Below are 22,940 nucleotides of genomic sequence, written 5' to 3'. Positions count from 1 at the left end.
TTTTTTGTTATTTCTGTTCCAATATAAACAATACAAGTTATAGTAAAAACCTAGCTCCCTAGGATTAAGGGATGGCCAACAAGTTGAAACATTCAATTATAGGGAACTTTCTAGAACATTACACTTGATAGCAGACTGGAATTAGTACTAGAATTAATAAAACTAGAAAATAGCAATTCTGGTCCATTTGATGAGTAGTCTAATAGAAGTGAAACTTCTATCAAGGACTTAGATCAAAGCAAGCCATGCACTCTCTTTTAGCCTATTTGTTAAAGCACACAAGGTTACAACCTTTTATTTTGAGGCTTTTAAAACATGTACACTTCAATGAGCTAATTTAGATTGAAACATCTTGTGAATCTTTGGATGCAGCACCACCAACTAGTCCATACGGGTTCTCATTCACAAAGTTGCATTGTGATCGTATTTCTCCATTATTCCTTGTTAACACTCCAATATTACCCATTTTTATCATCGATGCACTAAATTTGTCAAAGAAGAGACTCTGGTCACAACTGAAGCTATTCACAATGGCAATGGTATCCGCACCACAAGTGGAGAATAGCTCTTGGTCGCTCTGAACTAAACCCTTTTGGATTTGAAGATTGGAATAGAACTTCTTATCAAATTGATTAGGTGTGGTGAGGTCGAAATTGACGAGGCCATCTCCATTCTCGGGACACATCTCACGCAGTGTTTCCAAGTAAGTAGTGTCCAAAGTTGGGTCAGGATTTCCAGTGTTGCTGAAATTGTATAATCGGTCAATAAAATTTCTGCAGTGAGCTCTTCCAAATGTATGAGCACCTAAATATCAATGATTACAAATTAGGCTGTATATATTGAAATTATACACACACAATTATCAAAGGTGATGAATTTGATTTTGTATATATACCTGAGAGTGCAACTAAATCAGTAGTGTTGAGTCCTTGAGCAGCAAAAGAAGCTTTAAGTTGATCCAATGTGAAGAAGGGTGCTGGAAGGTTTTGATTTGCAAGGGTTTGATTTGCCGTTAAGCTATCCCTTCTTCCCAGTTGAATTGTCCATGAGGGACCTCCTCCCTGTTGATTGATAAATAAACTTTTTCAACATATTAGTATATATGCCTGACAGAAAGGTAATTATGGTGTCCTTTCTTTCTTTAGTTTTATTAGGCATTTTTATCATAATGACATGCAAATTGCTTTCTGAAACAATAATTAATAAAAAAAACTAAATTATGAAGAAGTTGTGTATTTTATATCTAGAGGTCCGACATCAAATAATATATAAAAAAAATTAAGTATCGTGTGTAAATAGTGTGTTTGAGTCGGGCGTCGTTTGTGTCGGGGCACACATATTTTAAGAATAATATTTATTAAAGTAATTGTATACGTTTAAAGATTTTTTATAGTAGTCCCCGAATGATAGCTCAAGTGGTAAGAGTTATGAGACATATAAGTTGGGTGAAGGAGGTCCATAAATCAATTCTTAAAGAGTGCAATTTATCTTTCCAAATATAAAAAAAAAAAAAAATTTATACAACCGCACTTTTAATATAAAAAGGAGTTACTTAGTTTCACACCCAAAGGCCAAATATGCATGTGGTCATGTGAAGATACATTGAAAAACAAATAATAGAAGTTTTTTTTTTGTTAGACAACAAATAATAGAAGTTAATATCCTTCAAAGGCTATATCCCTTTGTAATTTGCCAGAAGGATCAGGCCAGTGTCAATTACTTGAGCTATAAGAAAACTATGCACTAGTTGCCCAAATACTACTCATCAGTCATTCTACTGTGCCTCCGCAACACCTTCGGAGATCAAACCCTTTTTCATAGGGATGAACCTGAATTAGATACTTTATAAGTTCAGCTATCTAACAACTTTTATACAGCTTATTGACATTCAACAGATTTTTTAATTGAAAAAAGAGTGCTCTACACATTGTGTTAGTTAGAAATATATATATACCAGAACAGAGGCAACTTGAGCTGATATAGCAAGAATATCAGCACGTGAAACTGTACATGGACAAAGATTTTCAACTGCAGTCTTGATGTTATTGACAACGTCCAAACCCCTTAATGAGTTGTTATTTGGAAAAGCAAATTGCTCACTTTCTATAGTTGCCTATTGTTCAACAAAACCGATCCATCACAACCCTGTCACAAACATTAAACTGCAGTTTTTAGTTTTTTTATTGACAAATCCTCTACATCCAATAATATTTAAATGACCAAATAGATTTATAATAAAGTTAATTAAAGTAAAACTAAATTTAATTGAACATTCATATCGCGCGAGCATATCCATATCTCATCTAGCATGTCAAAGATAGAGAGACCTATGCTATTTGGCACTACAAATTCAAGCACGATGTGCTGCACAACTTTTTCATGGAACAATCAGAAGATCATCAAGATTTATATATAAAACATGCATCAGAAAAATAAAAGAAAATTTCAAAAATGTAAATAACACTAGTCGTGAATTTCGTGAGGTATATCAATCGTGCAATCAACTGAATCAAGCATTTGAGACTGAAAACAACATATAATTTATATTTTAGAAGAATGTGTTGGTAGCACTTGTAATATTGCATAAGAAGATAGAAATTAAACACGTGAAATAGGGAAATAAAGAGCTAACATTTGATTTTAATTAACTAACGCACTTGAACAAAGCAATCATGAAAATGAAGCCTCATGAGGCTAGCACCGATACGGGGATCGGTGAGTGAGGCAGTGGAGATGACTGTGGACACAGTAGTGTAGAGTAATGGACATGTTAGGCTGTAGAAAGTTGGAGTGAGCTGAGCATTTGAGACTGAAAACACTGCATTATGCATCACAATTGCACACAAAAGTGCCACTACTACAACACGATTTGTAGAAACCATATTTTATCTGCTCTATGGAATCCTGAGCATGTTTTCAGATCTCATGAATGGAGCCTTCGTTTATAGAGAGAAACTGTGCTGGTTACTTGTGAAGAGGAGAATGCAAGCTGTTCTTTAGATAAACAATAATAATTTATCAATCATTTATTTTTTTCAAACAAGACAATTATATGTAACTATAGTCACTATATTTTATAAGATTTGTCCTGAATCGTGAATACTAGTTCTCGATGATGAATGAATTAGTATTACGAAAAATCTGGTTAGCATTTGGGTAAATAAGTTAATTAAGTATTTATGACAATATAAATAGAACTTTCTAGATATTGACAAGATGTTTTCACGTCCCGTCCAGAGTCAATAACACTCTGCACAATTGGTAATAACACTACACTCAAGGAGTTGTTTTCACACACAAACTAGCCTCAGTTTCGCGATAAAACGACGATCAGAATGATTCAACGACGCTCGTAAATCCTAGAGCTAGCAAGTGCCCCCACCGCATATGACCTAGGAAGCCATGAACCTTCGCCTATATAAGACAAAAAGTCGAAGACCTTCATGTATCAGTTCTACACTATTCTCTTGTTTATCACCCAGGTTTTGACTTGGGCGTTTTCTTGCTTGTTCCCCATTTACGAGAGAGAAGGATACCACGCCATGAACCCTCTTGCACTTCGAAACCTCAACCTCTCCAACCACCACGAACCATCTTCCCCATGGTCATTTCCTCCATACATTGTTGCCCTTTAATTGTTCAATATCCAAATTTCAAAAAATTCTTTTTTTTTTGAAAGTAGAAAGATTTATCGGATGAAAGATCGATAATACAAACGACACTCAATAAAGTAAACACAGTCCCCTCCTATAGTACATAGAAAACCTTAAAAAAGTAATTTAGGATGAGCTAAATTGTTTTCCGACGATCTATTGCACCCACATGTAAAACTTTTGAAGCTCTAAAAATTACTTACCTAGATTTTCGAACTGCATCACGATGGTACCTATTTCGTCAGTTCCCTCGAAACCAACTCCATGTTCATGATAACATTTTCAATGTATGTTTGGAAAAGAAAAATGCAAACCAATTAGACACTAAGGCGGGTTTTGCAGTAGTTAATCTGTGGCAGACGAAAAAATCAGCTTCATGCATTTCCATGGCATTTACTAGTGATTTTTCATTAGATGAAAACTCACATAAAAATTTGTTGATAAATCCTCAAGAACTTGACTTTCCCGCATAGGGATGGCGCCCGCCTCTGCATTTCTCCTTAGTCCCCACCTCCATTTTTCGCGGCGAGTTGAATTTTTAATTCATACCCGCTCCCCACCTCTCCAATGGTCCCATGGGGATCTCAAACATGTAAGTTTCTGTAGTAAAAACATAAACAACAAGTAACAATGTATCTACGTCAAATTCAATAAAAATATATAACAAAGTTCAGCAAAACTAAATGATATCACACAGTATGTGAAGTTTATAAAATAAAAAATTTGAAATGTCAAGTACACAACATTCAATTCATCCAAAATGTTAAGTCTTTGTTGTTCAATATTTTAAGAGTATTATTGCATTATATTTTTACTTATATAGATGAGAACAACGTGTGGAAGGGAGAATGATCCTCATCTCCATCCCCATATTCTCATCGGGATGATTTTGGTCCCTGTTCCCACCCCAAGGAGAAATATTCCTCAAGGTTAGACCTAAAACATAGCTATTTCAATGGAGATTCTCATTTTTAAGTGGAAATTGTCATCCCTAATCCCCCAGATGCCATAATTTTTTATGTTTATACATCACGACCCTTTGTAAAATGATTGATTGCAATATACATTCCATTTCTGTTTAACACGTAAAATGTCATTTTTGACTAGATTTAACACCTCTATGTTTATATTAGAGTTAGGTTAAATGTGGAAGTTCTTTCATCCAATTCAACTCTTTTGTTATTAAAAAAATATATTTTTCTTAATATTTAGATGTGTGCTAATATGAGTTGAAACTTGAAAGTCTTTCCAACACTTCTCCAATAACGTCATAGACAACCGCGGGATGAAATTGAAATTGTCAGGAATCCGTTAAAATATGCATGTCAAGATTGGCGTGTCCTATAATCATCATTGATGATAGAAAATTAGAAATTACTCCTCCGTCTTTATTTTTTTGATACATCGGAAGATTAACTCCTCCGTCTTAAAGTCAATAACATTTACCATATCACTTTAAACAATTGGGATATAATCTTGAATTGATTAAATTGAGCCTGGATTTTGTGACATATATCAATGGGGATGATTCTTAATGGGATGGGGGATAGTTAACAAAGATCACATAGATCCTGGCTTGTTATGACTTTTTTGTGTTTTAAAAAAAATAAAAATCTTTGGTTATCATGGACAAAGTTGAAAGAAGACCCAGCGAGTAGCAGTTGTTTATTTAATTAAAATTCAAAAAAAAATATGGACTAGGGTTAAATACGTTTTTAGTCCCTATTAAATAGGGGAGAATTGAACTTGATTTCTCTAAAAAAGACACATAGATTTTATTATGGTGAAATTAGTTTTCCGATGAATCAAAAAAGAAATAGGTGAAATTAGTTTCTCCGCTAATTTTGTGGCCATTCGAACAACCACTAAATCAAGAATGAATAATTTGTGGCGGTAAAAAATCACTGTTAAAACATAAAAACCGCCACAAAAAGCTTGACAGAGACTAACTTCACATATTTCAATAATGTTAGAATTAAAATCAATAAATGTTTTTGGAAGGACCAGATTAAATTTAGCCCATATTTTACAATAACTAAAAACATATTTTTTTGAACTCAACTAAAAACATATTTAATCCTATGGATTATTGATAAACCGTTAGAAAAATCTAAAAGGCATAAAATTTAAAGTTAGGGCAAATGGGTGAACGTGGACTTTATTTTGGGTCAATAAACTGAGCTAAATTTGTGTTTTTGTGAAAATATGCTGGGCTAAGCGCCTACTGACGATTGTGGTTGACCAAAAATATGTGAAATCTGAATCCAAATGTGGGAAGAAAAGGAAAAACACTTGTTTTTAATTAATTTTATGATGAGATGATAATGGATGAGTATTCGTTCGATGTAATCGTGTAATTAAAGTCATAATCTTGCTCAGACAAGTTGGAGTAAGTTACCATATTTGTGACCGGAAAGTAAAGTTCACCTGTCCAAGTTAGCTGAATTAAGCAAGCAAGCAAGTAGTCTCTACATTTTAGAAAGTCGTTCTAGCTAGTTTAATTTGGACAAATTAAAATTGATCAGCATTTGAATGAAAAGTTGTTAGGGGTACATACAATTACAGAAGTTGTTAGGGTGATTATGTTATGAGAGCATCATTTTTCCAACTTCATTTTTCTGTTATTTATGTCCCAACACAACCTATCATGCACCCTGGAATTATTGGAGATCAACAAGTATAAACATCCAATTACCGGATCTCTAGAACATAAAACTTGAAAATAAATTGGAATTCACACTAAGAGATTAATAAAACGAGAAAATAGTAACTATGGCCTATTTGATCCAATAAAAGTGAAACTTCTATCAGGGACAAAGATTCAAAGCATTAAAGCAAGTATGATAACAAGAGCTAGGTTGTAACACGGCAAAATCACATTGACATGCACCCTCTTTTAGCTTATTTAGTAAAACACACAAGGTTTACAACCTTTTATTTTGAGGCTTTTGCAACACATCCTCAATTAACTTATTTAGATTGAGACATCTTTTGAGTTTTTGGATACAACACCACCCGCTAGTCCATACGAGTTTCCATTCACAAAATTGCACTGTTGTCGTATTTCTCCGTTATTCCCACTTAAAACACTAATGTTACCCATTTTTATCATTGACGCACTAAATTTGTTAAAGAAGAGACTCTGGTCACTACTGAAGCTATTCACAATGGCAATGGTATCTGCGCCGCTAGTAGAGAATAGCTCTTGGTCGCTCTGAAGCAAACCCTTTTGGATCTGAAGATTTGAATAAAACTTCTTATCAAATTGATTTGGTGTAGTCAGGTCCAAATTTGCGAGGTTATTCCCATCTCCATTTTGGGGACACGCCGCACGCAATGTTACCAAGTAAGTAGTGTCTAAAGTTGGATTAGGATTTCCAGTGCCACTAAAATTGTATAATCGGTCAACAAAATTTCTGTACTGAGCTCTTCCAAATGTATGAGCACCTAAATACATATATAGAATGATTTTAAATTAATTAGAGTGATACATTAAAATTGTACACACAATTATCAAACATGATGAATTTGGTTTTGTATATATACCTGAAAGTGCAACTAAATCAGAAGTGTTGAGACCTTGAGCAGCAAAGGAAGCTTTAAGTTGATCCAGTGTGAAGAAGGGTGCTGGAAGGTTTTGATTTGCAAGAGTTGGACTTGCCGTTAAGCTATCTCTTCTTCCCAGTTGAATTGTCCATGAGGGACCTCCTCCCTGTTAATTAATAGATAACTTTTTCAACATATTAGTATAAAACTACACATGCCTAACACAAAGGTAACTATGCTTCCCTTTCATTGACACCAAATTTGAGGGGTAAATTACTGAAATTATGCTCAAGCTGCCCTAATACTACTCAGACAAAAAGACTAAATTTGGATCCCCTTTTGCCTCTGCAGCATGTAACTACATATATATATATATAACCATATATTTTAAAAGTTAACTACTATGTTTGTGCTTGAGGGTGCTCTATATATTGTGTTAGTTAGAAATATACCAAAACAGAGGCAACTTGAGCTGCTATAGCAAGAATATCAGCACATGAAACTCTCCCTGGACAAAGAGTTTCAACTGCAGTCTTGATGTTATTGACCACATCCAAACCCCTCAATGAGTTGTTATTTGGCAAAGCAAATTGCTCGCTTTCTATAGTTGCACTGTTGTTCAACAAAACCGATCCATCACAACCCTGTCACAAACATTGAAATTGCAGTTTTTAGTTTTTTCATTGACAAATTCCTCTACACTCCAATAATATTTCATTAACAAAAAATGACCACAGACTTATAATCATTCAAGTTAATTAAAGTAAGAATACTAGTGTTATATATATATATATATATATATATATATATATATATATATATATATATATATATATATATATGTTAATTAGTACGTATTTTAAAATGCCAATGCACAACGCGAACGTGATGTACTAGCTTCCTCTACCAACCATTTTATGTGATTGATTTATTTTTTATGAAATTAACACCTGTTTAAAAAAGTGAGATCAATATATTGATTTTTTTAAAAATAAATAAATTACACAATATAAGTGTGTTTAAAAAATGGGACGTCTAAATCATACCGAGAGAGACAATCCCTCTAAAAAAATGGTGTTGATAATAAATTTATCATTTTGTGGCAGTTTTTAACTTCATAAAATTGTATGTTTAAAGAATGTCTGAGAAAAGTGTATGTCTATTAATACTTTTCCTTAATAGAATGAATGAGGTTAAGAACTGCCATAAACTAGTTTGTCTCATTGCATGATGCTTTAGCAAGTGTATATCTATTAATATTTTTCATTAAAATAATGAGTGAGGTTAAAGACGATCACAAACTATTACGCCTAAAGGATGTTCCAGCAAATTGTATGTTTATCAATATATTTCGTTAGAAAATGTGTCGGTAGGACTCATTGTTTAAGAATGATAGAAAACATATGAAATAGGGAAGTATAGAGGGTGCCAGTAAGGAGCTTAACTAACGCACTTGAACAAAGCAATCATGAAAATGAAGCCTCATGAGGCTGGCACCGATACGGGGATCGGTGAGTGAGGCAGTAAAGATGACTGAAGACACAGTGGTGTAGAGTAATGGACATGTTAGGCTGTAGAAAATTGGACTGAGCTGAGCATTTGAGACTGAAAATACTGCATTATGCATCACAACTGCACTTAAAAGTGCCACCACTGCAACACGCATTATGGAAGCCATTTTTTAACTGCTATGGAAGAATCCTGAGCTTGTTTTCAGATCTCATCAGGGAAGCCGTCATTTATAGAGAAAAATTGTGTTGGTTACTTGTCAAGAGGAGAATGCAAGCTGTTCTTTATTTGGATAAATAATAATTACTTCTCAATCATATCAGTTTTGTTCAAAGTAGACAAATTATATGTGATTGTACAACTTTTAAAAGATTGAGTTTAATTTTGATACACCGATTGTGTAATTTTTTTTACACAATCAGTAAATCAAATTTTTAAGATTTTTCATGTTAGTCAATTAATTAAATAAAAAAATCATTTTATCCACATTTTGAAATTTGATTGGTTAACGGTGTAATTTTTTTTTACACCGTAGCTGATTCAAATTTTAAGGAGAAACTAATTTACTAACATTACTAATAGCATTTACCTAAAAAAATTAAAAAATTGATTCACAAGTTAATGTAATTTATTTATTAGTAAAACCTATCATATTAGAACATAATATAAATAGGAGTAAAAAGAATAGTTCACCAGTTTAGATGTGCTCTTTGATTATATATAAAAGGGTAGCACACTTTCAAAATGATTTGTTAACCTTATATCAAATCAATTAGTCTTTCAAAGTTTTGTCATAAAATTTACTTTAAATATCTATAAATTTTTTGAAAATTTATTAAAAATAGTCAGAGTAGGGTATATGGGTTGTGGCCTCGGGTAGTTTTGGCTTGTTAAGACATGGTATAACCCCGGCCGCTAGGCCATTCGATTTTCTTTAACAACTATCGGCACACTGGCTCTACCGACATTCCTCAACCAGACACCGAAACAAAGACGTCATTTTATTGAAGAGTCCTCTTGACTAATTAAGGTATCACACGTAACATTCATAAGTATCGAGAAGCGAGACTCAGGTCAATCACGCTAGGAGTGTAGCTCGACTTTTGCAATATAAATACGATTCCACGTTATTTCCAACAGAAACCCCTTCACCATCAACCTCTCTGATAACTAGCTCTCGCATTCGCAAGTCGCACGACATCATTTTATTGTGAAAAATAGTTTTCTCGGTTATAAAAGCTGTTTTTTCCTGGTCTGAATGATACATTGGAATCTAGTTGTTACCAAATATGCATCCATGAAGGAAAGAAGCTGAAAATCAAAGGGATTATCCACCAATTTATTAATGTTTGAGAGAGGAAATTGGTCTTTTGGGATGTGTGATCCAAGCACATATACATCACTTGGCATAAGCCATTTTTAACTAGAACCAAGTTAGGCAATCAGGAAGCATAGTAAATCTCCCTTATGAACACGACATTTAACAACTCCTTGCTTGCATCCATCGCGCCTAGCTCGGTTCTGAGACTCTCGGTCCCTATATGAGTCATATTCCCAAGCGAATACCCACAAAAAGCATAGTATTATTGGCGACTATAAACTGTCAATAAGTCCCAAAAGTTGCGGGTATTGAGCTTATCGGTAATTTATTATTAACAAAATTAATTGCATTTTTTAATATATGTGCATCACGTAAATACTTATATTGAAACGGAAATAGTATGTTATAAGAGTGTGTTCAATTAGGATTTTAAAAGTGGTTAGCACACTTTCTCATGTGATTTTTTCAAAGTACCAAATTTATCCAATTAAAATAAGAATTTTCACAACACCTACACAAACATGCTCCAAGCAGATGAATAAGACAGGAATGGGCTAAAATATGAGAAGGTTGGCGACTTGGCGTGTCGTATAGTCATCAATGTCATTGTTGATAGAAATTACTCATCCGTCTTAAAGTCAATAATTGTTACTTAGATACAATCTTGAATGGATTATACAAATTGAGTCTGGATTTTATGACAGATTAGTTATAATTTTTGTCAATGGCTATGGTGAATCTTAATGGGATGGGATAGTCAACAAACAATCCCATAGATCTTGGCTGGTTATGACGACTTAGACTACCCACAATGGTTTCAACATTCAACACCCTCAACACTCCACTTTTTCTCTTCCCAACACTCCACATCACCTTCTCTCTCCAGTTCAACACTTCATTCAACTTTTACCCACTCCAATGGTTTTTCATTCAACACCCTACCCCCTACCCCACCACTTTTATTTCATATTTTGATTTAATTTTATATTTTTCTTTTTATGATTTCATAAAATTAAAATTTACGATAAAAATTAAATTAAATAAACTATTATCGATTTAATTTAACTTAATTTTTTTTTATTTATTTAAATTAAATTAAATTAACATAATATTTTTTTAACGTAAATTAAATTAAAACACTTAACAATTTAATATTTTTTTAAAAAAATATACACAATAATTTATTTTATTTTATTAACTTCAAATGGAAGAAAAGAAACTAAGCACACAATAATACATTTTATTTGGTTGTTGGGAAACTGATTTGGATGTTGATAATTGTTGGGAATTTGGTTGTTGGGAAACTGATTTGGATGTTGGGAATTTGGTTAGAAGAATTCTGGGTGTTGAAATGGTACTTGTTGGGATCCATTTCAAAGCAAAGGGGATAGTAGAAAGATAATAAGATGAATAAGATGATGGAAAACTTGGTTTTTTTTTTCTGTGTCCAAATCAAACGAACCAAGTCTTTATTTATAGAGAAAAAAAAATCATGAATTTTGGTAATTTGTTTATATTTTTTAAAAATTTTTTTGAATGAAATAATTGAGTTGGAAAGATTAGGATAAAAGAAAATCGTCCGGACCAATCAACGCGTGACACGCGTCACCCTCAGACCGTCCTCTCTCTCCTCTGACGCGTGGCACGCACGCGCCTGTCGGTGCCCAACCGACGCGTGCCACGCGTCCCACCACGGTCCCGCCTGCTGCCACGGCCTGCCCGTAACGCGCCCTGTCTGCGCGTGTGTGGCACGCGCCTGGCATCAACCAACCAGGCCGTGCCACGTGTCACCGCGGGCAGGTTTCAACACAGTTGAAAATTTTCAACACCTCTTTCCTCCTTCCAACTTTCAACACTCACTTTCAACACCATTAAAACTAGAGCTGTCAATATGGGTTCCAACCCGCGAGCCAGCTCGACGGGTTGGCTAAATGAGCCGGGTTGGGTTGGTTAAATTCCAGCTCGAAAAGAACTTGGGTTAGTGCAACCCGGGCCAACCCGCGGGTCAAGCTAGCCAACCCGTCGGGTTAGAGTTATTTTTTATTTAAAAATTATTTTATTTGTCTTTAATTTAAGGTTAGTTTTATGGATTACTTTTAGATAGAAAAATGGAAATTTTCATTTCTTTAAATTTGAGACAATTTTTTGTGTTTTATTTATTGTTATTCTATTATTTATCTTATTTTAAATGTGACAGTAAAATAATTGTGTTTTTAAATCTTGTCAACTAAATTATTTTACTATATTTTGTAACAAAAAAGTTACTTTACTATATTTCAAATGTGACATACAAATTAATGGATTGATAAACCTATTTCTTATGAGTTGTTACCAATTTCTTTAAGTATTTTTGTGAAATTATTTTTTTAAAACATTTTCTAATCCAATTTATCTATTTTTTATATTTTTTTTCACCCAACCCGCGAGCCAGCCCGCGAGCTCGTAGCGAGCCGGGTTGGGTTCATATTTTCCTGGCTCGTTAAGGCCCCGGGTTGACACAACCCAACCCGTTTTCAACTCAACCCATACGGGTTGACCCATATGGGCCGGACTGGCCCGTATTGACAGCTCTAATTAAAACCCACTTTCAACATTAAACTACCCACTTTCAACACCATTGTGGGTAGTCTTATGAAAACAAAACAAAAAACTTTGCATGGTTGCTATGGATAGAGTTGAAAGAAGACTTTGCGTGTTCATATTACCATGAGAAAAATCTAAAAGGCATTTTTTTTTAAAGGAAAATCTAAAAGGCATTACATATATGTATTTAATGTACTTACTCTATTAAATAACTGACACTATTTCTAGCTAAATTTTGTTCCTAATTATCTGTTACTTTATAAAGTTCAAGAGCGCATTAATTATACTTTACCAATTATACCCTTCATTTAATGGTGGTAGAAAAGTTGGAAAGTTAGAATTAATGTGAGAAATAAAGGGTATAATAGGAAGTTGGATTTTAATTTTAATAAAACAAGAACATTAATTAGTAATACTTATGCAACAACTTTAAAGTGTCAGTTATTTAAGAACGGAAAGAGTAATTTATAATTAGGCCAATTGATTAAACGTGGAATTAATAAACAAGCAGAGAACCGAGGAGATTTAATTGGGCCGATTGGGTAAACATCGACTTGGGCTTAATATGCAGCAAATAACCTCTTGGGTCGATAAGCTGGCTAATCTCTTTTCTTTGTCAAGATGAGCTGGGCGGCTATGCTGAAAGAGTAGTATTATAATTATAGCAAATAAAATACAGTGGACTAGTGGACTATTGACAAAAAAAAAAGTTACAGAGGAATGAAGGCTGGTTTAAACCCTCAATTAACCCGGCAGAGTTGATGAGTTGTTTAAGGGGAGCGCTGCATAAAATTGAGGAAAAAAAATTTCCGCTCTGAAGACATTTAGTATTTTACATCATGGTTTTCAGCTGGTTTGTTCAGCTTATTTATTTGAGTGTGCATGCTTGTTCTTTATTTGCTTATGTCTGGTGCATTGCGTATCACTCTTTGAGATTTATTCAAAACATCATTGACAAAAAAAAACCCTTTTATTTTTGTCCTAATCAAAATATACTCATATTCGACAGCAATGAGACTAATTTCTCGTCCTATGATTAACTTACTAATTAGCGATAAAGTATTAACCAATGAATTTTTATCATATAAGTTGAGAATTATATAAAACCTCAAATCACTTACTTAAAAGATGAAGTTGATTCACTATGTAACTCACTCAGTTAAACCCTTAATTAACCCATTGACAATTAAAGGTGAAATCTGAATCCAAATGCGGGAAGAAAAGGAAAAGCACGTGTCTTTAATTTTATGATCATGAGATGAGTATTCGTTGCATGTAATCCTGTAAAGTCATAATAATCTTATTCAGACAAGTTGGAATAAGTTACCATATATTAGGGGTGTACAAGACCCGACCCTACCCGCCGACCTGTCCCGGCTCAAGCCTTTAGGGCCGGGTTGAACCCGGCCCGATCATTAAAAGAGACCGGGTTCGGGTTGATCTTTGAGTTACCCGACTTCGGGTCGGGTCGGGTCGGGTTGAAACTCGGGTCACCCGGCCCGTCCCACATATATATTTGATAAAATATTAATTTGTCATAATGATTAAAATGTGATACATGGTGCTCAAATTTATCTTATCATGTAGATGAAATTAAAATGTTTAACATTTACCTTATGAATTAAATTAACTATTGACACTTTCATGCTCTAACAAGAGAAAATCATGTGTGTGTATTATGCATATGTGAGACAAGTGAAGAAATGATCAAACAAAATGTAAACCTCTCAAGTGCAATAGATTATGAAAGAATTGAATTCTTTCAAGTTATTTCTTCTAAAAAATGGTTCCAACTTATAACTCTTTTAGTATGTTATTATCTTTAAATTTTACAATTAGTATCAAATAGTCTTAAACTTATTGTCCCTCGGGTCAACCCGGTCCCGTCCTACATAGACCCGTCCTAAATTGGACCCGCATAATGTCGGGTTGCTTCGGGTCTAGGGACGGGTTAGGGTCTATGAGTTGACCCGATCAATATTTAGGGTCGGGTTAGGGTTAACCAAAACCCGTCCCAACCCGTCCCTTGTACACCCCTACCATATGTGATATATGTTTGTGACTGTAAGTGGGGGGCACATGGCTAAACATATCCTTCATTCAGAAAGTAAAGTTCAGTTGTCCAAAGTTAGCTGATCAATTAAGCAAGCAATGTATGCTTAATTGCAACTTTGGTCCCCGACGTTTACCAATGCCACGATTTTGGTCCCCCACCTAATTTAATTACATGGATGGTCCCCGACGTTGTAGGTCGTGTGCAACGTTAGTCCTACCGTTTATTTCTTAATGGAGGAGGCTTACGTGGACGTCCAGTTGGAGAGAGAAATGAGGTATGAGGAGAGAGGGAAGTACGTGAGTATCACGCGACCCTTATCTGAACCCATTATACCCAAACCCCTGACCTCCCTGGAACGAAGAAGGTAACGCGATTTAGATCCCTAGGGTTTCAGATTTGGGTATAATGGGTTCATATAAGGTTCACGTGATACTCACGTGCTCCCCTCTCTCCTCAGATCTCCTTTTTCTCTCCAACTAGACGTCCACGTAAGCTTCCTCCATTAAGAAATAAACGGTAGGACTAACGTTGCACGCAGCCTACAACGTCGGGGACCATCCATATAATTAAATTAGGTGGAAGACCAAAATCGTGGCATTGGTAAACGTCGGGACCAAAGTTGTAATTAAGCCATATATATATTCCATACAAAGTCGTTCTAATTTGGACAAAATTATATTATTTGACCAGCATTTGAGTGAAGATAGAGCTGTTACTTAATTAGGGGTACACGTACATACAATTAAGGGAGTTGTTATGGTGATTATATATGTTCTGATCAGCAATCTTCATTATAAAGATAAAACAAAAAAATAATCACAATGCATATTATATAACAACTCCCATCCGAATATAGGCTTTGTAGCTTTCTATAGTTCCTCTGCCTAATTTGACTTCCAACATTCACGTTCTTTGGTAAGTTTCTCGAGATCAGTATATACCGGTGGTGTAATTTTTAGGCTTAATTGCAGTTTTACTCTCTCATTTTTCACCTATGTGTGATTTAGCTCCCTTATGTTTAAAACGAGCGATTTTGCTCCCTTATCTTACAATTTGTGAAAATCAACTCTTTCTGTTAGTTAGCCGTTTAAAGTTTGACGGAGTTGGTTGACGTGGCGTTCATTAAATGACATGGTTCTCACATATTGAACACTTGGATGCCACTTCACTAAATAAATAAAACAAACAATTAAATAATAATAATAATTAAACCCAAATCTCCTCTCCCCTTCGTTCATCTTCAACTCTGTTTTCTCTTCCTCCTCTGTCACATTCCTCCTTTTCTTCTACTTCTTCCAACCTAGAGATTCAACCCAAATCTGAAAACCCAGATTTTTCCAAAATTGTGAAAACCTAGATCTGAAAAACCAGTAGTTGCCCTCCCGTAACTGTCACATCTGTCGTGAAACTCATTTTCATAAGCCCCAAACCCACCGTGACTCAAATCAAAGAAGAAAGATGGTGGCTTTATTGAGAAAGGTGATGGCTATGAGAAAGGTGGTGGTGTGTTGAATGGGTCTTTGAGTGTGAGGTCTTTCTCTTCATCTTTTTAATCTCCAGGTCGATTGAATTTGTGGGTGGTGGTTTTCGTTTAGGGGGTGGGGATTTCAGGTCTAGGTGTTGGATTTAATGGTGGCTGGGGTTCTGGTTTAAGGAGAGGTAAGAAGAAGGAGAAGAAAATTGGGGCTGAGAAGGGAGTGGAGGTGGTGAGAATGGAGGTGGCTGATGATGGATCTGAAGATGAGGTTGGGTGAGAAGTGAGTCAGATTAAGGTTTTGTTCTCAGGTTTTAAAACCCAAGTTTTTCCCGTATCTGAAAACCAAGCTCTTCGTCTCTTCACTTCTCTGCTTCAACTTCCCAAATTTGCTCGTGGCATAACCAAAAATTTGGTATTGTGTTTTTCGACTGGAAGTTAGTGACTAAATCACAAAGGATAATAATATAATATGGCTTGTTTAGCAAACTCAATTTGTTTCAGTTTTGTTTAAAGGATTAAACCAAGATTTTCTCGGTATTGGTTTGATTTTCTAGGTTTTGTTTAAGATGATGGAAGAAGGAGGATGCAGGTGATAGCCCGATGGGGATGAAGATGATAAAAGAATGATTAGTATTTAAAAAATATTCATTTAGGGTTAATTTTGTTTTTTTAATTTATTTGCTTTTTTTTATTTTGTTTATTTACTGATGTGTCATTTTGTGTGGTGCAATTAGCAAAGCCACGTCATCCTTAGTGGTGCAACAAGCAAATTCCGTCTGAAATTTGACGGCAAATAGACGGAGGGAGCCAATTTTCACAAACTAGAATTTGAGGGAGTAAAATCGCTCGTTTTAAACATGAGGGAGCCAAATCGCACTTAGGTGAAAGATAAGGGAGCAAAACTGCAATTAAGCCTAATTTTTACATTGCACATTCAATGCTATATTCATAAAAAAACAATACATTTCCTATTATAATTTTATCTTGTTTAAATAAATTTTTAGTCCTGCAAAATACATCATTTTTGTTTTTCGTCACTGGATTTTTTTTTTACCATTCTCCGAAAATTAAACATTTTATTTTTAGTTTTACCATCACATTTTTCATCCAATTTAAATGGAATTAGTATGAGTTAAATAGTTATTGTGTTATGTGAAGACAAGGACTAAAAACAAAACATATAATTTTGCGAGGATATTAAACAAAAAATTATTTATCAGGAATGAAAGACAAAAATGATGCATTTTGTAAGGACTAATTAAGTTTATTTAAGCCTTTTATCTTTTTCATTTTCTGTTATGACACTTGGTACGTAAGTGATATATAACTGATAACTGACTGGAATTAATGCTATAAAATTAATTAATAAAAGTAGAAAATAGTAATTTTGGCCCATTTGATCAGATGTCCAGTAGAAGTGAAACATCTATCAGGGACGACAAAGATTCAAAGCAAGCATGATAACAAGAGCTAGAGGTACATGGCAAAATCACATTGACATACACACTCTTTTAGCTTATTTAGTAAAGCACAACGCACAAGAGCTAGAGGTACATGGCAAAATCACATTGATATACACACTCTTTTAGCTTATTTAGTAAACCACACAAGGATTACAACATTTAATTTTGAGGCTTTTGAAAAACATTCACTTCAATTAACTTATTTAGATTGAGGCAGCTTCTGAGTCTTTGAATGAAGCACTATGAGCTAGCCCACACGAGTTTCTATTCACAAAATTGCACTGCTGTCGTATTTGTCCTTTATTCCCCGTTAACACTCCAATATTTCCCATTTTTATCATTGACGCACTAAAATTGTTAAAGAAGAGAATCTGGTCCTTGCTGAAGCTATTCACAATGGCAATGGTATCTGCACCCGTACTGGAGAATAGCTCTTGATCGCTCTGAAGTAAACCCTTTTGGATTTGAAGATTGGAATAGAACTTTGTATCAAATTGATTAGGTGTGGTCAGGTCCAAATTGGCTAGGTTATTCCCATCTCCTCTCTGGGGACACACCACACGCAATGTTTTCAAGTAAGTAGAGTCTAAAGTTGGATCAGGTTTTTCAGTACCGCTGAAATTGTATAATCAATCAACGAAATTTCTGCAGTGAGCTCTTCCAAATGTATGAGCACCTAAATATATATATGCCATGATTTTAAATTAGGTTGGATACATTAAAAATATACACACACAAATTATCAAAGAAAATGAATTTGATATTGTATGTATACCTGAGAGTGCTAACTAAATCATTAGTGTTGAGACCTTGAGCAGCAAAGGAAGCTTTAAGTTGATCGAGTGAGAAGGTGGGTGCCGGAAGGTTTCGATTTGCAAGAGTTCGATTTGCCGTTAAGCTATCTCTTCTTCCCAGTTGAACTATCCATAAGGGACCTCCCCCCTTTATTTAATAAATAATATTTTTCAACATATTAGTACAAAATGCCTAACACAAAGGTACCTATATATACTTCCCTTTATTGTTTAGTTTTATTTTCAAATTTTTTTTGTGAAAATTCAGTATTTTATATTTCAGTCTATGGATTTTATATTTTTGAGGGCTGACATCAAAAAATATATAAGAAACTTTTAAAGCAAATGATGTATTTGAAACATTTGTGTTGTGTGTTAGGGCTCCACATATTTTAAGATTAATAATTATTAATGTTGTTATGTTTGAAGTTTTTTTATAGAAGAAATCCTTATATTCATAGGAGTTTCTTAGTTTCACACCAAAAGGTCAAATATGCATGTGGTCATGTGAAGAAAAAGTGAAAAACAAAAAATACAAGCTAAGTTAATATCCTTCAAAGAGATATAACCCTTGTAACTTGCCAAAAGGATCAGGCCAGTGTCAATCACTTAAGCTATAGGAAATATAGACAGCAGATTTGAGGGATAACGAATACCTCCAAGGAGAAATTACAGGTTTTTCCTTTTCCAGGTTTTTCCCAAGGGGGTTTTCCTGGGAAGGTTTTAATGAGGCATATTTTATTATGCTGTGCTTTCAAGGAGGAGGGGGTTATATTCCTGACATGTTTTTTCATTGTTTTTTGCTTCTTTCTTACTACTTTATCTTTCTTCCTCTTTGTATTGGGTTGAAGTACCCCTTGTACTTCATTCAATATATTCATTTGGCTTATCAAAAAATAAAAGATTTGAGGGATAAATTACTAAAATTGTGCACAAGTTTCCCAAATACTACTCATTACAATAAGAAGGAAAAAAGGCCAGGTGTATTTTATAGTGAATTTGGACCCTCTACTGCCTCTACAACAGATAACTAACCATAAATTGGATGAAAAAAAAATCAATGGCTAGCTTGAGGCCATATATTGTCTTAGTTAGGAATACATACCAGAAATGAAGCAACTTGAGCTGCAATAGCAAGAATATCAGCACATGACACTTTGCATGGACAAAACCTTTCAACCTCAGTCTTGATGTTATTGATGACATCCAAACCCCTTAGCGAGTTGATATTGGGCCGTGCATCTTGCTCGCTCTCTATAGTCGCAGTGTTGTTCAACAAAACTGATCCATCACAACCCTGTCACAAATATTAAACATTAAGCTGCAGTTTTTAGTTTTTTCACTGGCAAATTCATCTACACTCCAATAATATGATTAAAATTTCAAAAATAAAATAAAATAATATGATTAATTTATGTACTTTTAAAAGTTAGCACTTTTTAATAAAGTGAGACCAATATGTTAACTTTTTAAAAATAAATTAATTGTACTATGTAGTGTGTTTAAAAAATGGGTTGTCTAAATCATCTTAAGAGAGGCAATCCCTTTAAAAGGATGAGTGATAATTATAGACATGCATTTTCGGTATGACATCCTTAAAATATACAATTTTGTGGTGGTTTTTAACCCCATAAGTGGTATATCTTAAGACAAATTGTATGTCTATCAATACTTTTCCTTAAAAGAGTGAGTGCAATTAAAAACAACCACAAAGTGGTTTGTCTCAAGTTAGGATGCTTCCAAACTTATATATCTATCAATACTTTTTGTTAAAATAATGTTTTAGGTTAAAAACCCCCCACAAAGTAATATGTCTAAAGGATGAAGGATGTTTCAAAAAATTGTATGTCTATCAATACTTTTCTCGTTAAAAATGTGTTGGTATGACTCATTGTATAAGAAGATAGTTGTGTAAGAATGGTAGAAAACACATGAAATAGGGAAGTAACTACAGAGCTAGCATTTAACTAACGCACTTGAACAAAGCAGTCATGAAAATGAAGCCTCATGAGGCTGGCACCGATACGGGGGTCACTGAATGAGGCAGTGAAGATGACTCTGTACACAATAGGGTAGAGAAATGGACATGTTTGACTGTAGAAAGTTGGACTGAGCTGAGCATTTGGGACTGAAAACATTGCATTATGCATCACAACTGCACACAAAACTGACAAAAGTGCCACCACTACAACACCCACTCTGTAAACCATTTTTTATCTGCTATGGAAGAACCCTGAGCTTGTTTTCAGATTTCATCAATGGAGCCTTTTTATAGACAAAATTTGTGCATGTTGTTCTATAGATAAACAATAACTATTTCTCAATCATTTTCAAGACAATTTCAAACAAGACAATTGTATGTAATTATAGTCATTTTAAAAGATTTTTCCTGTTTTGATCACGAATACCACTTTTTGATGAAAGAATTGATTTATAATGGTTTTGTTTACTGTGGACCAGAGACGGATCCAGAAATTTGATGGTATGAAAGCAATTATATATATATATAAATTTGTAAAAAAAAATAATATATACTATTAGAAGTGAGAGCATTCTTTTACTAAAAGGGACACAAGTCAGGAAATTTTCTACCAAAGAGATCATAAAAAATTACATACTTTTACTACTCAAATGAGGGCATTGAGCAATTTAGAACACAAGTGAGGGCATATTTTACCAAATGAGCCATAAAAAACCACATACTTTTACTACTTAAATTTTTTTCTAATGATTTTTTTTTCAAAATCAAGTGAGGGCACTTGCCCTCATAGTCTTATACATAGATTCGTCTATGTTGTGAACAAAGAAAAATATGACTCACAAGCTAAAATGATTTTTCTGTAAATTAAATTTATCACATAAGTAACATATTGTGAATAACATATAGTACTAAATAGTATTAGTAAAAACATAGTTTACGTGTAGGGGTGGAAATGGGCTTAGGCTTTGCGATGTCTGGGTCTGACCTACATTCAGAGCTCGCGGTTCAAGTCTTGGACTATGGCATTTCGTAGGCAAAATTTAAGGTTCGGTCTAACCTAACATACGATCATGTTCGAAAGCATACTTACCTAAAAATATCATCTTAAAGAGATTAATGGCTAATAAGCTAATAGGCTTTAAGGCTAATAGGTTGTGAATCAAGAAACACAAAATTAAAAATAAAATTGAAACAGGAAAATATTGAAAAAAAGGAAAATACATAGATGATGAAACAGGGAAATGAAAAAGAACCTTGAATCAGAGATGATGTGGTGGTCGTGCTTTGTGGTGGCTTGAATGATGAACGTGCTCTATTGGGGTTGCTCCTCGATGGTGGCTTGTGCTTTAGGCCTTGAGGACTTGTGCAGCTGCTGGGTGAGAGGCTGAGATAGTGAGAGTTAACAAAGTGAAAGACAAAAGGAGAGAACGTTTCTAATTTAGGTTTTCATCTTAAGATTTCTTCTATTTTAGTTTTAGTATTTTTGTATTTTTTAGACATGATATTTAAGTATCAATAATTTTTGTTACAATTAAATTTATTAATATATTAGTATTACTTGTTAAAATATAAAAAAATAATTAGGTAAATGGGGCTAGCCTATCAGGCCTAATAGATACACTACAAGAGAAAAGTTTTTTCGCAGCGACAAATGTTGTTGAGATATGTTAAAAGTCGTTGCTAAAACTACATTTCGCAGCAAAAAAAGTCGTTGCATGTCGTCACGATAAGTTCCGACGCGGAAACTTTTTGCACCGACATTTGATGTCGCTGTCATTACTGATGTTTTCACAACGATTATTTTTGCTGTCATTGTTGAAGTTGTCACAACGACTACTTTCGCTGCCATTGTTGATGTTTTCACAACGACTTGTTTCGCTGCCATTGTTTATGCTTTGACAACAACTATTTTCGCTGCCATTGTTTATGTTTTCACAATGACTATTTTCGCTGCCATTGTTTATGTTTTCACAACGACTATTTTCGCTGCAAAGTAAAAATTTTGTCGATGCTATAAATATTGATGGAAGCCACTAACATAGCTTTCATAGCGACTCAAGTCGCCGCAAAAAATGTTTTTCTCAACAAATTTAGTCGTTACAATAAGGTGTTTTATCTCAACAACGATAATTGTTGCTATAAGCAAAGTTTTCTCAACAATTTAAGTTGTCACATTTAGGTATTTTTCTCAACTAATAAAGTTGTTATTATTTTTTTTATTTTTTGAATTATTTGATTTTATAGTTTTTACCAAGTTTAATAAATTAACAATAAAATAAGATAAAAATAAAAGAAAAGGTAAGATAAGGTGTAATAAAGTGTTCATACCAAAAAAATTCTAATATTTTAAATTCAAAGTTGATATTAATATAATTTTCTAGCAAATAAATAACATAAACATAATTTTTCCATTTAAGAAATTAAATGGTTTTTTAGAAGCAACACACATATCGTTTCGCAGCGACAACAGTTATTGTTAGGAAAAACATAAATTAGGTTGTTGCCATAAATTTGTATCTTTTTGCAGCAATTATAATTGTTGTTGCCAATCATATAC

General features: G+C 34.0%; 2 pseudogenes; both read right to left on the bottom strand.

Annotated features, from left to right (window-relative positions):
- Positions 1–63: 63 nt before the first annotated feature.
- On the bottom strand, positions 64–8,877 carry LOC130722063 (uncharacterized; annotated as a pseudogene).
- An 8,757-nt stretch (positions 8,878–17,634) lies between these two features.
- Positions 17,635–20,612, bottom strand: LOC130725661 (peroxidase A2-like; annotated as a pseudogene).
- Positions 20,613–22,940: the final 2,328 nt, after the last annotated feature.

This window comes from Lotus japonicus, chromosome 6 (assembly GCF_012489685.1).
Source record: "Lotus japonicus ecotype B-129 chromosome 6, LjGifu_v1.2".
NCBI lineage: Eukaryota > Viridiplantae > Streptophyta > Magnoliopsida > Fabales > Fabaceae > Lotus > Lotus japonicus.
This window is presented reverse-complemented; position numbering and strand designations above follow the sequence as displayed.